This window comes from Phyllopteryx taeniolatus, chromosome 6 (genome assembly GCF_024500385.1).
Source record: "Phyllopteryx taeniolatus isolate TA_2022b chromosome 6, UOR_Ptae_1.2, whole genome shotgun sequence".
NCBI lineage: Eukaryota > Metazoa > Chordata > Actinopteri > Syngnathiformes > Syngnathidae > Phyllopteryx > Phyllopteryx taeniolatus.
Window position 1 is genome coordinate 10,314,376 of NC_084507.1, and position 15,796 is coordinate 10,330,171.

Here is a 15,796-nt window from a genome sequence, read left to right on the forward strand (position 1 = left end):
CCTCCTCCTCCTCCTCCTCCTCCTCCTCCTCCTCCTCATTGCTGGTTCTAGGTCAGGTCTCCAAGGAGATGATTATTCAATTATTAAATGAAGATCGAAACACTGAGCTCAGTGTCTTCCTCTCACCGCTCTCCTCAAACCCTTGTCCTTCCTCATCTCGTTTTCTCACTTTTATAGCTACATGAAGGAGTAATTACAGTAAATGTTGGACGCTCGTTCATCCGTTTCCTGCCTCTGCAAGCTGCTCCTCTTCCTGGACAATCTGTATTTTTGTTCCTGGGTATGTAATAATGCACAATACGGACATATTGTACTTAATCTGAAAAAAAAAGTGAACATTTGGCTGACTTAGAACGGAATAGAACAAAAAAGAACTTTAGACATGAAAATGAAGATCTTGTATTACAGTTATAGTTGTTCCATTAGAGGACTGGGGAATTGTTGTATTGTGAAATTCAAGAGTCACTTGCATGATAGCAATTTATTAGTCAAGGAACCATATTTGGTAACTACAATTCAAGTCAAAATGCTACACTCCTACAGAACCATGTTTTTTTTTTTTTTTTTTTTTTTTTTTTTTTACAGTATTGTAAAATAATGCATTAACAATGGGTAGAATATAGAAAAATATATTATAGCTCTAATGCTAATTACAACATTGAAAAAAGTGTCAAAAGTATGCAACTCTAATGTAGTACATTCCTTTTGGGGGGTTAAATAGAATGAGTTCTTCGTGAAGTACATTCTATTTACAATCTTCCCCTTTATTTAAAAATGCTGTAACTGTCCATAGAGAACTCACTGCAAAACTACACATTATTTATTTAAAAAAATGTATTTTATTTTACTATCTTTAGCCATTGATTATGACACACCAATATTTAAATCCTAGACTTTTATTACGCAATACAACTAGACAACTAGACAATTTCTTCGTCTGTATTGGTGGTAGGACTCGGTTGCAGTCCCCCGCAAATCCCCCGGATTGACTGTATACTGGAATCCAGTCGTCCATCTGGTATACCTTCCGACTTTTGCCAGGGGCTCGAGAAATCGTTCATCGCTGCTCACAATGTTAATCTTATTATTTCATTCTTTGCTTGATTGTAAAAAAAAATCATTCATTTCAATCACCTCACAGCAAGGTAACACCGACTTTAGTCACTAATCCTTCCCCTACAAAGGGTTAAGTCTTTCTCTTCTCGTGTTTACAACTGACTTTAAGAGTCATCAGAAAGAGAGCTACTGTAGCAAGCGTTAAAGGTGAAGGTCTCTTCTCCTCTGCGGCAGTGGAGCTTTTGTTCCGTTGAGACAGTACGACAAAATACAGCGTAAAATATTTCAAGGAGACGGTATTTATAGTGGTTGAAAAAAAGAGAGCGAAATAGAGTTACGGATGCTTTGACCAAGGAGTCCTGAATGTCAATCAACTTATGGAGCAGTGGGAGCTAAAAGTGAGCAGGTGTGTAAAAAAAAAAGAAAAAGAAACACCAAATGGAGAGTTTTAGGGCTTGCAAAGAATAGCAGGGAAGAACCCAAAGAGAGGGAAATGAGCTCAGAGCATCTTGAGTAATCTGGAAGCAAATCCCCGCCTTAAGATAAAAGCAGGTTTTACCATCCCCACGGTGTGTGTGTGTGCGTGTGTGTGTGTGTGTGTGTGCGTGTGCATGCACCTGCTTTGGTTTTCTGCTGTGGACAAGCATTTACTGTGTGTGAGAGACATCAAAGCGTCAAACTGGATGGAAAGATCTCTTTAAGGAGTGGATCAAACCAAATATGAAGAGATGCAAAATGCAATTTAACCAAAGGACAATATTGTGCTAATATGGCACCAGAATCCCCAGCTGCTGTAATAAACATCAGAACGCGAGGAGAGAAAACAGACCAGTCCAAATGTATAAAGAGTTTTTATAGGAATGAGTGATTTGGGGCTTCAGGAATAAAGGAAATTATTACGATCCATCTAGTTGTACCGCTGCAGACTAATAAAAAATTGACATTAAACAAAATACACACCCACGTATTCAGAGGAAATAAACTGAACCATTAAATATACAAAAAGTTGACTCGTGGTACACAGGCTCCTACTAGTGGTCCGCGGATGAATCACTTCCTACGGTAAGTACACTTGATTTGTCTTCAACATTTTAGTACAATACATTCACATTTCATCTTTAGGAACTGATTCTTTGTAAACATTTATTCAGGTACAATTTTCATTTGACGTTTATGGACAATGCATTTTAATTGACTCATTATTTCAGTACGGTGTTTTTCTTTGTTTTCATGTTTAAGTGCACTGTCAAACTGTGCATAAAGTCACAGTGGCTTCCAGTCAAAAGTTTTGAAACATTACTAAACAAGTATTTTTTTTAGATGGTACTCGGTGTAAAAAGTTTGAGCACAATCGGAACGCGTTCTTTCATCGAATATGATATGTGATTGCGTTACAAGACAAGTCACCCCGAAACGGATAGCAGTCCGACTTCAACATTCTCTGAATGAAAATGAGGCCAACGGATGCTTACGTTGGCGCCCCTGTTTCTTTGTGCAAACTTAATGCGACACCCTCCATCCTGTCAGCATTACATTTCTTTAGTGAGCATTTACATTTCAACAACACATTTCCATAAAAGTGTGTCTGTTTAGAGTGTAGAGGAAAAATGGATCTTTGTGTTATTCAAAAACGCCCTAATGGATTTCCATTCGCCTTAATGGAGTTTATGACATAATAATGCTCTTGGGATATAAGTGAGAGAGGGAAGGAAATAAAGTGGAGTTGTCTCTGCTTCCCTTCACGTTTCATGTTGAATCACTTGTCATTCCATCTCTCTTGCAAATACAAAAATTAAGTCGTAACATTAAGGGATAAAATGCCTTTTTTGTTGGGTTTGTTCAATCATCTAACCAGAAGGAGGTTTTAATCAACATTTAATCTTATTAATACATGGCAAGTCTCTAGAGAGACATTGGCAAGTGGGGTCTGACGGTTGCGTTTAGATTCAGAGTCACTAAATTACTACTTTATTCTCATAACGTTCTTTTCAGTGTGGACCTAATACTGCTGCATATTCATGGAATATCCTCAAATAACTTGAATAAATGGATGCCTCTGTCTAAATAGACAGACACCCACAATTTATTGCAATAGATTCAGTCCATAGGCGCTATTGTTTACACACAACCTCAACAATTGCTGAGCCCATATGAATGCCTTTGCTAACCAAAACAGCAGCACTGTCGCACAAACCACAGTTCCTGCTCAATATTAAAGTCAATGTAAAGAAGAGGAGAACGAGCGACAATGTCAACGACTGGACAATGTTTCAGGCTCACATTTTTGCAGGTTTTATTCATTTATTTGCTGCTCTATATATTGTTAACACTATTCCTAAAAGATTTTTCTCATGAAAATCTCACAATGCCTTTTCTAGCCATTAGTATTTAACTGTTTAGAACAGGGATTCTCAAACTTTGGGTCCAGCTAGAGGCACCTTACAGTGGAGACATTTTTCCAAGGCCCCCCCCCCCCAATAACTCTAACACCAATTAAACATCGTTTTTCCGGGGGGAAATGGCCCAGTAACAAAATCATAGTTTAAATAATATAAACAACAATAAGTTGCTGTTTTCCCCTTTGTTTGTTTATGCTTACACATAACTACATGTTTGAGCCATGAAAATATATCCGCTTCAAGCCACCGGGGGCTGGAATACAGTATATCCCATCGAGTCGTCACAGGCCTTTTTGACACTTTGACAATGAGGCACTCTAAAGCCGCCACTCCTGCATGAAGCCGCTGTCCACATGCTGGCTGCTACTTCAGACTTTAAAAAAATATTCTTCCCCCTCCTTGCTCTTTCGTCTTTCTGTGCATGACATAAATGCTATCAAGGCCGACAACGAGGCGCTCTAAAGCAGCCACACCTGCCCGGAGCCCTAGTCCACTTGTTGGCTGTCACATCAGACCTCTTTTCCCACTTGCTCTGCTGTCTTCTCTCTGAGACATGCGCACACTCGCTGCCAACTTTTTTTTCCCTTTCTTGCTCTTTCGTCTTTCTCTGCATAATATGCGTGTACTCATGGCTGACAGAGGCGCGCTAAAGCGGCCACACCAGGGGACTATCAAAGGGGAGATGTTTTTTTTCAGGAGTGTATGCATAGCTAGAGAGCTAACTGCATGTCACAATTGCAGCAGATAACCGCTGTTGAGGATGAAGGTGCTCAAGTTCTTATATCGTGGGTGAGCGGAAACTAATGCAAGGGCAGTACACTAGCAAACATGAAGAGATGTTTTTTATTATAAGGACTGTTCTATAGTTATCACACGTTTCCATCACCATTTGCCCTTCTGTGCTGAACTGCTTAGCTCTGTACACGAACAAATATGAAGAGAGGGTCTTTATTGTACGGAAGCCTTTCAAAGTATTTTCCCCTGAGAAACCTCCTTTATCAAAAATTGCACACAATGGATCCAGTATTATTTGCTTGTGCCCAGTGGAGTTCCCATGCTATTATTTTTCCATGCCTAACCAGTCTTGCTACTCCGGTGTATTACATTTAAAAGCTCACTGGTGCCCTTTTTTAAAACACTCTCGGTGAGAAATGATATTAACAGGTACATTCCGTACAAGGGTTTATTAAAACCTCATTGTTCAGGGATTATTCAGAAGAATGCTCTTTAATTGGAAATGTTAAATAATCTCATCAACAGCCTTGAAAAATTGGCATGGAGACCAACCATTAGGAAGACAAGAATGAAGCAGGACGAGATAATTAGCTCAACTGTCCACCAATGAATTACACATGTAATTGGACGTTAAGATCTAGACCAGTGGTCCCCAACCTTTTTTGCCACGGACCGGTTTAGAGGAGGCATTTTTTTTTTCACGGACTGGGTGTCAAGGTGTGGCATATATATACAGCAAAAAAGAAATGAATAACGCACGTTAAATGCATGAAAAATACAACTCACCATAGCGCGTAACGGATAAAAGCTTTCTTTTTGTTTGAGGTCGTAGGCTCTTCTTGTGGCTCCTCATGCTGCCTTTTTCTTTTGAAAAGAAGCTCTCCAAAGACGGTTGTTTTTTACTAAATTTTGCTACTTTGCTGACTTATTTTTAGTAACGTATCACGTGACTGACGTGCAGTCTAGTGTTGTTTCGTTCGCGAAAGTTTCGTTCAGTGAACGTAATGAACTGAATCAGTTTATGAAATGATTCGTTCTTTGAGGTTCGCCGCCACGAGCGAGTCAGCTGGGAGCGGAACCGGAACTACTGCAGCGTTCTGTGCGGTGTTTACGTGTCAATTGAGACGCGCAGCTGTTGCAGCGGAGAATATCTGGTCATTTCTCAAAATAAAACAACAAAATTTGACACGTGAAAACGGAATACAACGGAAATTATATCAATTGGTCATTCCTTCTATACGGCCCGGTAACAAATGCCTCATGGACTGGTAACTGTTCTAAACATTTAAATGTATGTGGAAAGCTACCTTATTCTTTAATAGATTACATCTTACACTGTCCCGGATGACTTAAAATGGATGACTTAATGAATGGATCTTATACTGTAACATGTTTAGTCCTCAGGATTAATGCTAAATTAATATCGCCTTTCTTTACCGTGAATCCGATTTTCCCTTCTTCAATTTTAGCATTCCTGCTGACTCTCCAGTCTCTTTAGCACACAGGATGCACAATTAAAATTCTATTTCCCATCATGACACACTGCGAGAGTTACAGGGGTCTAATGACACGACATCATCGCGATAGACGACACACCCTGTCACTGGAGCCGAGCCAGTTAAACAGACGTGGATGTGGTGCCGTAACTATAAATTCATCTTGGTCTAATTATATACACATACGTCTTTATCATAAATTGTAATCACATTATATACTGTAATACAATTACAGCAGAACCTCTAAAGTCAAACATAATCCGTTCTGTGATGCAGGTTGACTTCCAAGATAAATAATCAAATATTAATGTGAATTCAAGTACGCTGCTGCTGTCATAAAAAATTGATAACTTTACAATGTTGCCTTGAGATATGAGTTTAATTCGTTCCGTGACCACACTCCTAACGTAAAACACTCGTATCTCAAACCATCTTTCCCCATTGAAACGAATGGAAATGCCAGTGATCTGTTCGAGCCTCCAAAAAATAACCAATAAAATATTTTGTGTTTTTTAATAAGAAAAATAACTGTACAGATTAGCAGATAGAAATACTGTATAAAAATGAAACAGTTTGTGGCACATTTTCTGCTTGAATTAAATGGATACAATGGACACACTCTTTCTGGTGTGCACCTGGGTGCAGTATGATACAGATATACAAATATACATAGAGCCGGTCAAAACGCCTCAGTAGGCTGCAGTAATATTAGCCGTGTCAGGAGGGGCATTTAACATAAAAATGATGCCAAAAAAAATCATGCGAGTGACTTGCTGTGGCGACATCTGATAGGACAAGCCGAAAGTTAAAACAATAAAAGACGATGGTGAATGGAGAAAAGGAGAGGCACAGTCGCCAATGCACATTTATTGAACACAAACAGTAAACCACATAAAGACAACGACCACACTCATGCAGGAGATGCTGTCGACCACAGCTCACACTCAGACACTCGCGTATACTCACCGATGTTACACGCCGCCCCATCAGACCCCGCCTCTTAAAGGAGCATGCATGTACACCGACACTACAAAATGTACAGTATTTTCTATACATTTTATGCTACATGTTTTCAATGTTTTTAAAAAAGTGTGTTTTAATATGTTTAAATATGTTAAGTGTCTGGAATGGTAAAACAAAAACAATTTCACATGGAAGCTCTACATTGCGGGTTTCCATCTATTGTGTATCTGATGATATTTAATAAACTGTATTGCTCATATTGTATTGATTAGCAAGATGCTTGTCATGTCATACTAAGTTCAAATTTCGGTTTTAAAATTATGGTCACCCTTTTCTTCAATGCCATCACTGGTTACGCTTCTGTGATAAGATACAAAAAAAGGTCGAAGAAAAAGCTGAACACTTGTGGAGGTAATATTTTGCTAACTGAGCTAAAGTTTCATAGGAATTGCTCGATTCGACATGTTATCCCCATAGCACTGCGGTTGGTGTTAAAAAGTGTAGCTTAACAGTGGAACAACAAAATGTACTGAAATGTATTGCTTTGTAGAAACGCGCCCGAAGAGATGTACTGTAAGTCTGTGCTATTTTTAAAGTGGTCCAGCCACGTTCCACACATTGCTATTCAGGATTTAAATGGTATTCAGCCTCCCGAGGGCACCATTCTTCATCTCATCTTACTCCAGCACAGACATGCCAACGTGGTGTGTGCGGTGTGCAGTGCGTGTGTGTGTGTGTTTGTGTGTATGTGTGTGTGTGTGTGTATGGGTGTAGGTTCCAATCAGACATCAGAGCAGAGGAGAGAAGGTAACATCTCTCCTGCTGAATGGAGACTCCCAGACGTGTAGCATGACTGACGCTGCCATCAAATACGGAGGAGAATCTTCCTACTCCAACTCCCTTAGCTCCTTTGTGTCCTAACTTCAATTCCGTCTCTATCTGATTTTTTTTTTGCCTCGGATAAACACAGACAAGAGTAAAAAACTCTGATAGCATGCCTTTTGATAATGACGCTGTCTTTGGTGGACCTGCACAATTTAATGAGATCTAACACAATAGATTTATCAAAATATTTAGAGTCAAAACAAAGAAACGAGTGTTTATTATTGCGGTTGGAGTTTGTAGTGATGTAGAACTGCACTGAATCACAATGCAAGCTGTTTCTCTAATACAGCAAATTGTGGCGGTTGGCGTTGATTTAGTCAGCTGTAAATAGGGGGAGGCATATATTATGGAGGAGGAGTTTATGAGTATGCATTTTTAACAATATTACTGGTATATTACAATTTCTGTACTGTACTGTATTTATAATTTCACACACAACATGGTGAAGTTATCACATGTCAGTCTTCACGTGATTTAAAATCATTTTTAACAGTACACAGGGAACTTGATTACATTAGGTGGCGTGTATATAAAAAGGTCTCCACATTCCTGTTTCAAATGCCAGTTTTTATGACAAAAATGAAATGATAATGATGAAAAAAGTAAGTCATAAATCATTTCGGTCATTTGTCAAGGTGGAGGGAATTATGAACAGTTCCAAATACTAGTCTAAGTTAGCACATTTAAAAGCGGGGACACCAGGCATAAAAAAAAAAGATGTGTTCAATTACGGAGATGCAGTGAAAACACAGACCCCCCCACCCCTCACCCTCACCCCACAAACAAAAAAGGCATTTTGCGCAAATGCGTCTGTCCAAGAAGAAGGGACAGGGTGTACACACAGTGCAGGAGGACCGAGATGACAGTGATGATTTGTGAGAAACATCTTTCATAAAGATGGTATCACCTGACAGATGTCAGTACAATGTTCCCAATAATAAAAGGAACACATCAAACTGTAAGTACAGTAACAACAGTTACAAACAGTTCTAAAAGACTAAATGAAAATGTAGTGAAATTAAAAGTTAAATACAACTGAACTGTACTGCTTTTGCACTGATTGTTTCGCATACCACTAGTGGTACTTGTACCACACTTTGCGAATCACTGCCTGAGATCATTCAGAAGATCCAAAACTCCATTGCTCAACAGACAATATGGCATGATCATTTTACCTTTTTTTTCTAAAAAATGTTTACATGAGTGGAAAAGTTATCCCCACCACCTCTCCTGCACCTGCCTTTCTGACTATTTCACTATTTATTTATAGACACAAAACCAGCCATCGCAATTCATCTTGGATTTGATATATCGCATTGCCTGTTTTGCAGACACAATCTCGGCTGCCGTTGTCTTTAGTGAAGTAGGTTCCTACTTTACTAAAGACTGTTGCTTTCTTGTCTCAGAACTCAGCGCCTTCACTCCTCACAATAGAAAAGGCAGATTTTTTTGCTGTGTCTCTTGTGTTGGATCTAATTAGACTGGATGTGCAGGTGTACCTAACGAAATGGCTGATGGGTGTACTTTGTTCCAATAGAAATCAATAAGTGCCTGGAGTGTGTCAAACAGGCTGGAATATCCTTCTGTCAAGGCTGATACAACACATATTCTCTCTGCTCATGGTCCAATGGTGGTAATTGATAAAAGTGCTACAGCTTCAAAATCTTTTCATTCTCCTGCTATGTTCCCCTCTGCTCCCTCTCTCTCTTGAGCTCCTCATCTTCACAGCATCCTGTCTTCTTCTTCCTCCTCCATCCATCATCCTGTCTGTCTCTTCCTCTCCATTGCTGCACATATTGACTGCGCAGTACGAAGGAGTGTTCAAGCTGCGCCAAGCCAACAGTGGGTCCTTGAACATGCACCACATGGGCAAATGTATTGGGACATCATGCCATTACACTTGAACACTTGGAAGTGAAAATTGAGGAAAATATGGAGTTGGCCTTATTGAATAGGGATGAGCAGGACCACATTTCTGGGTTTTTGACTACAGTACATTTCCTTGATTAACAATGGTGCAAATTAACCATCAGTTATTTGGTCACTTGTTTAAATCTGAAACGTAAAGAAAAAAATGCTCATAAAATATTAATTTTCTTTGTGTTTCCAATTTTGTATTTCAAATTTAGGTAGTAGGAAATGTTTCAAAGAAGCCACAAAAAACCAAAACCCGCAGAGTTAATCCTTTAACATTCTCGCTTATGGTTGTGACTTTGGAGGCATGTTATCCCGTAAAGTTTGTACAAATTCCAAATTGTACGACATTGGGGCATTTGGGAAACATGGTGGGCTAGTGGCTAGCACATCTTCCTCACAATCAAGAGATCTGAGTTTGAATCTCTGTTAGAACATCATCTATGTGGAGTTTGCATGTTCTCCCTGTACTTGTGTGGGTTTACGCCAGGTGCTCCAGCTTCCTCCCATGTCCCAATAATATGCTTCTTAGAAAAAGTGAAGACTAAATTGTCCAGAGTTGTGTGCCCTGTGATTGACTGGCAACCAGTCCAAAGTATGCCCTGCCTCGAATGGCATAAGCTCCAGTTACCCGAAACCCTATTGAGGACAAGCGCTATAGGAAATGGATAGCAATGTAATCAATAGCATAAATGCCACAATAGTCTTCTTGAGACAACAAACTTGTTTCAACATCTCCTTTGCTGGTTGCAGCCAAGGTGTCCACTCCATTTCGCTTCGAGTGCTCCAAGATGCAGTTAATCAACAGTCAATTCCACACAATCAACAGAATTCTTATCTTTACTTGTGATTCCATTATGCTTATGTGCATCCATCCAGCCATTTTCTATACCGCTTATCCTTAGTAGGATCATGGGGTACAGCCTAGAATAGCTTCCAGCCAATCGCAGGGTACATATAGTCAGACAACCATCTGCAATCACTTTCACACCTATGGGCAATGTAGTCTTTGTTGAAGCTAACATTTGGAAGTGTGTGTTAGCCACTAGTTGGCTGGTGACCAGTTCAGGGTGTACCCCAGCTCTCGCCCAAAGATAGCTGGGATAGGCTCCAGCACGCCCGCGACGTTGGTGATGATAAGCGGTATGGAAAATGGATGGATGAATGTTAGCCACTAGTCCACCCGTTTTTCTAATCAATCAAACCTACAGTATATTGTGGGTGTACAACAAACACAGATGGATGGAATTGATGAGGTAGGGACCCAAAGAGGAAATTAAGAGAAAGAGACATAGGTGAAGGAATAAAAAAGGGCTTAAACGGTGATTAAAGGAAAATGTAGTTTTTGAATAAAAGCCAGACAAGTGCTTTCGGCCCTTAATTTGCTTGCTTATTGATTTTGTTTTCACCTTTACTTATCAAGCACTTTCCAAGCATTCAGCGTATCACGGCAGATTTTCTATCTGGCAAAGCCTGACAATCCCTTTCTTTTATTCCGTCCCTTTGCTCCCATCAATGCCTTTGAGGGAAGGCCTCTCCATCCCAGTGTGCTTTCGGTGTTCCAGAAGTCGCCGCTAGAGTGAACGACGTTGGAAGCAGTCGTAGGCGGCCGGCCAGCGCAGGCGGGGACGTACGCTGAACGAGAGGGTGTGCATGTTGTTGGCAAAGCTCTGCTATGATTGATGCTGATGCAGTCGGATGGCTGTGGATAGACTCAGCACTCAGCCAGACATTACCCTCTGACCCAGCTATTGATTCTCGCATTCACTGCCCCAAACAACACAACGGCCACTCTGACCCTTCTCACGCAACAACCACACTAAAAACACACACACACACGCACGCACGCACACACGTGTATACACTTGTCCAGATTGATCGTGTAGCATCGTCCTATGAAAGCTGATCAACAATCACTCTGCTACTTCCTGCCTCAGTATGACGGGCCTACGTCCCACTGACTGATATGTTTGGGACAGGCGCTAAAGGCTCCAATATCAGTGCTTCGGGAAAAAGAACTCAAGCACCGTTTCCAATGATAACAACATCAGTCAGGAACGTCTCCCGAGCCACATTCAATACGGGATCCAAGGGAAAAATGCATTATTTTCCAGGCAGAGGGATGAGGTGGGGTTAGAAAAAGTTATGGCGTAGATAATATTTGCTTAAAGTGGAAAGGTGGAAAAGATCTTCCTCATAAAAGACCTTGCATATGAAGAAAAGTTTTGAGCCTGTAACTTTGCTCACTGTGCGATATTGGAACATCGGGTAGAGCAAAATCTTTTCAGGGTTTATTCATATCTTTAATTTTCTCACATCAGATATGATGGAAATAGATTGCATTCCAGATTCATCATAAAATTTTGCGTTCATAAAAAATTTACAAGCATTACGTTTACTGATAAAACCGAGATCCCCACAGTGACAGATGGCGATCCTTACCAAATGAACCGAATCTAACCTGACCTAAACAAACCTAACCTATTGCAAACAAACCTAAACCAAACGAACCTATCGTATCAAATTGACGTAACAAGCCTAACCTGAACTAAACAAATTTAGCCCTAAGAAACCTAACCTACCCAAAACAAACCTAAGCAAACCTAAACAAATATAACCAAAACAAACCTAACCTAAAAGAACCCACAGTAACTTAATCTGACCTAAACAAACCTAGCCATAGTGAACCTAAACTAATTTACAGTAACATGACCTAAACAAACCTACAGTAACTTAAGATGACCTAACCAAATCTAAACAAACTCAGGGACTCAACTGTATTATGTCTATAAGAAGAAAATACTGACATGCTTCAAATAGGGACAGAATAATTTGCCACAGCTATTTGACCCAAGTCGTATATTCTGACGAGTTTGACACGGCGCAGCGAGTTTGATAACTGTAAATCCAAGGAGACTAAGCTGAAAAGAAAGAGCCCTAATGGGCTTCCAAGACAAAACCACAGCTGGCTTTCAACATTAGTCTCCATGGTGACAGAAGAAGCCCTTGCCATGGAGCTTTTGTAGCCCAAAAAAGGGGAGGAAGGAGGAGGCTGTGGGAGTTCATTGCTTGGTCTTCAAACCCATCCATTACCTTTTTATCCACATCTCTCCTCAGACTCACTAATGGCTAATTAAGTAGCACTTATTATCGCCGCACATTATCACAAATCATCAGCTATTACTGTGGCAAATTGTGTTCCATCCAGTTTTTTTTTTTTTAGAGGAGACCCTCTTTTTTTCTTTTTTTCCCCTCTCACTTGGTTGCAAAATGAACAAAGACCAAGGCTAAGAGCAGCCTGGATACTGTGGACTATAGACAATAACCTGGGTTATATGGCATACTACATGCATGGCTGAAATAAAGACTCGTCACTTGCACAAAATGCAGAGGACAGTCTTACAACATGGTTGTGTGGTCTTGAACATCTGAACATGGCAGAACTTCTTACATTTACACCCAGTTTGTTTTACAATATGTATTATTTTTACTTCTGCTAGGGTCAAAATTTGGACCGACAATAGTAGGCTTTACACGATCAGCATTTTTGGGGCCGATCAGTGAGTTTAAAAAAAACATTTCCAACTTTGTGGGAGCACTTTGGAGATGGCCCCTTCCTGTTCCAACATAACTATGCACCAGTGCACAAAGCAAAGTTCATAAAAAGACATGGATGACAGAGTCTGGTGTGAATGAACTTGACTGGCCTGCACAGAGTCCTGGCCTCAACCTGATAGAACACCTTTGAGATGAATTAGAGCAGAGACTGAGAACCAGGCCTTCTCGTCCAGCATCAGTGTGTAACCTCACAAACGCGCTTCTGGAAAAATGGTCATAAATCCCCATAAACGCTCTTCTCAACCTTGTGGAAAACCTCCCAGACGAGTTTAAACTGTAATTGCAGAGGGCGGGCCGATGTCCTATTAAACCCGATAGATTAAGAATGGAAAGTCACTTAAATTCATATCTGAGTCAAGGCAGGTGAACAAATGCTTTTGGCAATAAAGTGTAGTTTAAGGCAAACGCGGGTGACAACACTTTTAGCCGACTGCAAATTATGCTCTGCTCGGGCAGCGACCATCTGGAGCTCTGAGTTTCAAGCCCATCGCCCGCTTCCGCTATATCCGCTCTCGTCATGCAGCCGGGGCACGGCACGTCAAGTAAAGAGAAGCAAGCGATGGCTTTATAAAGTATCACTTCAGTGGTCTTGTCACCATTTCATTATATAATTTGTGTTATTCTGAAGAAGCAGTCTTTTGTTTCTCTTTGCTCATTCTATTTTGTAGTTCACACATAGCAAACAGAGTACGTTCTAAGTCGTCTCTTATCTATCTACTCCTTTTACATTTAAGTGAAATGTCTGGCAAGACTTTTACATCATTTTCAGCTGGATGTTAAAATGTCAACAATGAGAAGTTGTTACTCTAAAAAGTGTTATATTTGGGTGAAACCTATGCCGTGTTCAAGAAAAGTTTGTGTTTTATGTTTCTGAGAAATACTTGGTTCAAATAAAACCCATTTTCATGACAATTTCAAGACGTAATGGCATGATTAAGTATGGGTACTATCGATGAATACTCAAATGTAAGTAGCCTACTTGTACTCGTATTTGGTGGTATCGGTGAATCCCTATTGGTTTATGTTGTGTGTTAATGGCAATATTTTATGTTGGAAGGCCTTTGTCGTCTATCGACTGCTGCATTCTTGTAAGAGCACACATCTCTGAGTGCAGAAACTGGCCCTTGCCACAGTGCGGTCGTAGATCCAGAAAAAAAACAAGAGACCATGCAAACTGCACACAGGAAGGCCATTGCCGAGATTCTAATCCAGAACATTAGAACTGGGAGGCAGATGTAGTCACTACTAATATTACTGAAAATGCAGTAGGAAAACCGAACAGAAATAAAGCAATATTCTATTTCTTTTATTCATAGGATGCAGAAGGTTCTAGATACTTCAGCGACTAAACTTTGCGGGCTTGAAAACAATTAATCAATCTGATATGTCAGATGGTTTTGTTTATGGTTATGTTTTATAAGTATTTTCATACATAAATCCATCTGGCAAAGAGCCAAAATAAACAAAACCTCAACCCGACAACGGACTAAATTAATTCCATGTCTCGCTCTCTCTTTCATGGTCTCTCTCTCTCTCTCTCTCTCTCAAAAAAAAAAAGGCTGAACCATTAAAAGTAAATGGGAAACTCATGCTGAATCATTGTGAAGTAGCAGAGTGGAGGCACAATATTAGGGGCCAATAACATCAACAATACTACAAGCACTGCACTAGCTTAGTGTTGTTTGTTTTGAAACATCCTTTCAAAAAGGAGCAGCTTCAGTACTATTCTTTACGTTAATGCAGAGCTGCCAACCTATAAAAATTTACTTCCAGGACAATTTGTCCAAATTTGTCTGAATTTCCATAAATTCAAAATTTTGTCAAGAACATTTATATGCGACAGTCATAATCATAATCATTAATCATTAATTGTGGGTTCAACATTTGTCATTTTAATGTTTTTATTACATCAACCTTGTCATGGTGGACACAGTTGCAGCCTGAATCAAAGTGCCATTATATGAGATTTTGTCATTCCATCATCACAAATATCTGTGTCTATGGATTAATTCACCTTTACCAATTCTGTTTACAACCCTGGTAACAAAAAAAACAAGCAAAAAAGCAAAAAAAAAGTCTATTTAAGCAGCTTAATATGATCTCAGCCGTCAAAATTAAAACTCAGCACTCTATTTCGCAAACAAACAAATAACATTGCTGATCGACTGAATTGGATAGTTCACTGTATGTATGGACAATGATTTTGGTTTCTACTTTGTGCAATGTACTTCTTGTACACGTATGAGAAGTTCATGCAAGAAGAAGAAATGTAATTACGTCTTCTCTTGCATGCTATTCATATTACATATTTATATGTCCTATATCCACAATTGCTGCTGAAACAATGCAAATTTCCCCATTGTGGGTCTATGAAAGGTTATCTTATATTAAAACTGTTTATTAATAATAATAATAGTATACTTTTAATCTGCCCACGCTCTGAAGTGATGTGTGCAGTGACATACTAATTAATTTCCGGTTCAGAATTGGCTTCCTGTGTGGACGTGTATTATCTTATATTTATATTTCTAAACACGTATTAATTGGCCTGTTATTTTGTTCAAAGTTAGTCACTCTCTGCGAAAACGCGGTTCCAGCCAGACCTATGTGACAAGTGTATTGTTTCACCAAATCACTTATTTCGATGTTTTGCGACTGCTTGTAACGATACCTTAGCAATTAGCATTGCCATTGTTTTTGACCTCGTCTTCGCCTATCCACTCTTCATTG

The 15,796-nt window shown here is 39.7% G+C and overlaps 1 protein-coding gene across 3 annotated transcripts in view; it reads right to left on the bottom strand.

Moving 5' to 3' along the window:
* The window catches only part of efna3b (ephrin-A3b), a 95,781-nt gene that overhangs the window by 22,490 nt on the left and 57,495 nt on the right, over positions 1–15,796 (bottom strand). The window contains exon 1 of one of the 3 annotated variants that reach the window (XM_061777653.1): positions 4,977–5,311. The exons of the other annotated variants lie outside the window; for them this stretch is intronic. The gene's annotated coding sequence lies outside the window, so the exon portion shown is untranslated. Of the gene's footprint in view, positions 1–4,976; positions 5,312–15,796 lie in introns of those variants that run through there. 3 annotated transcript variants of the gene reach the window in all.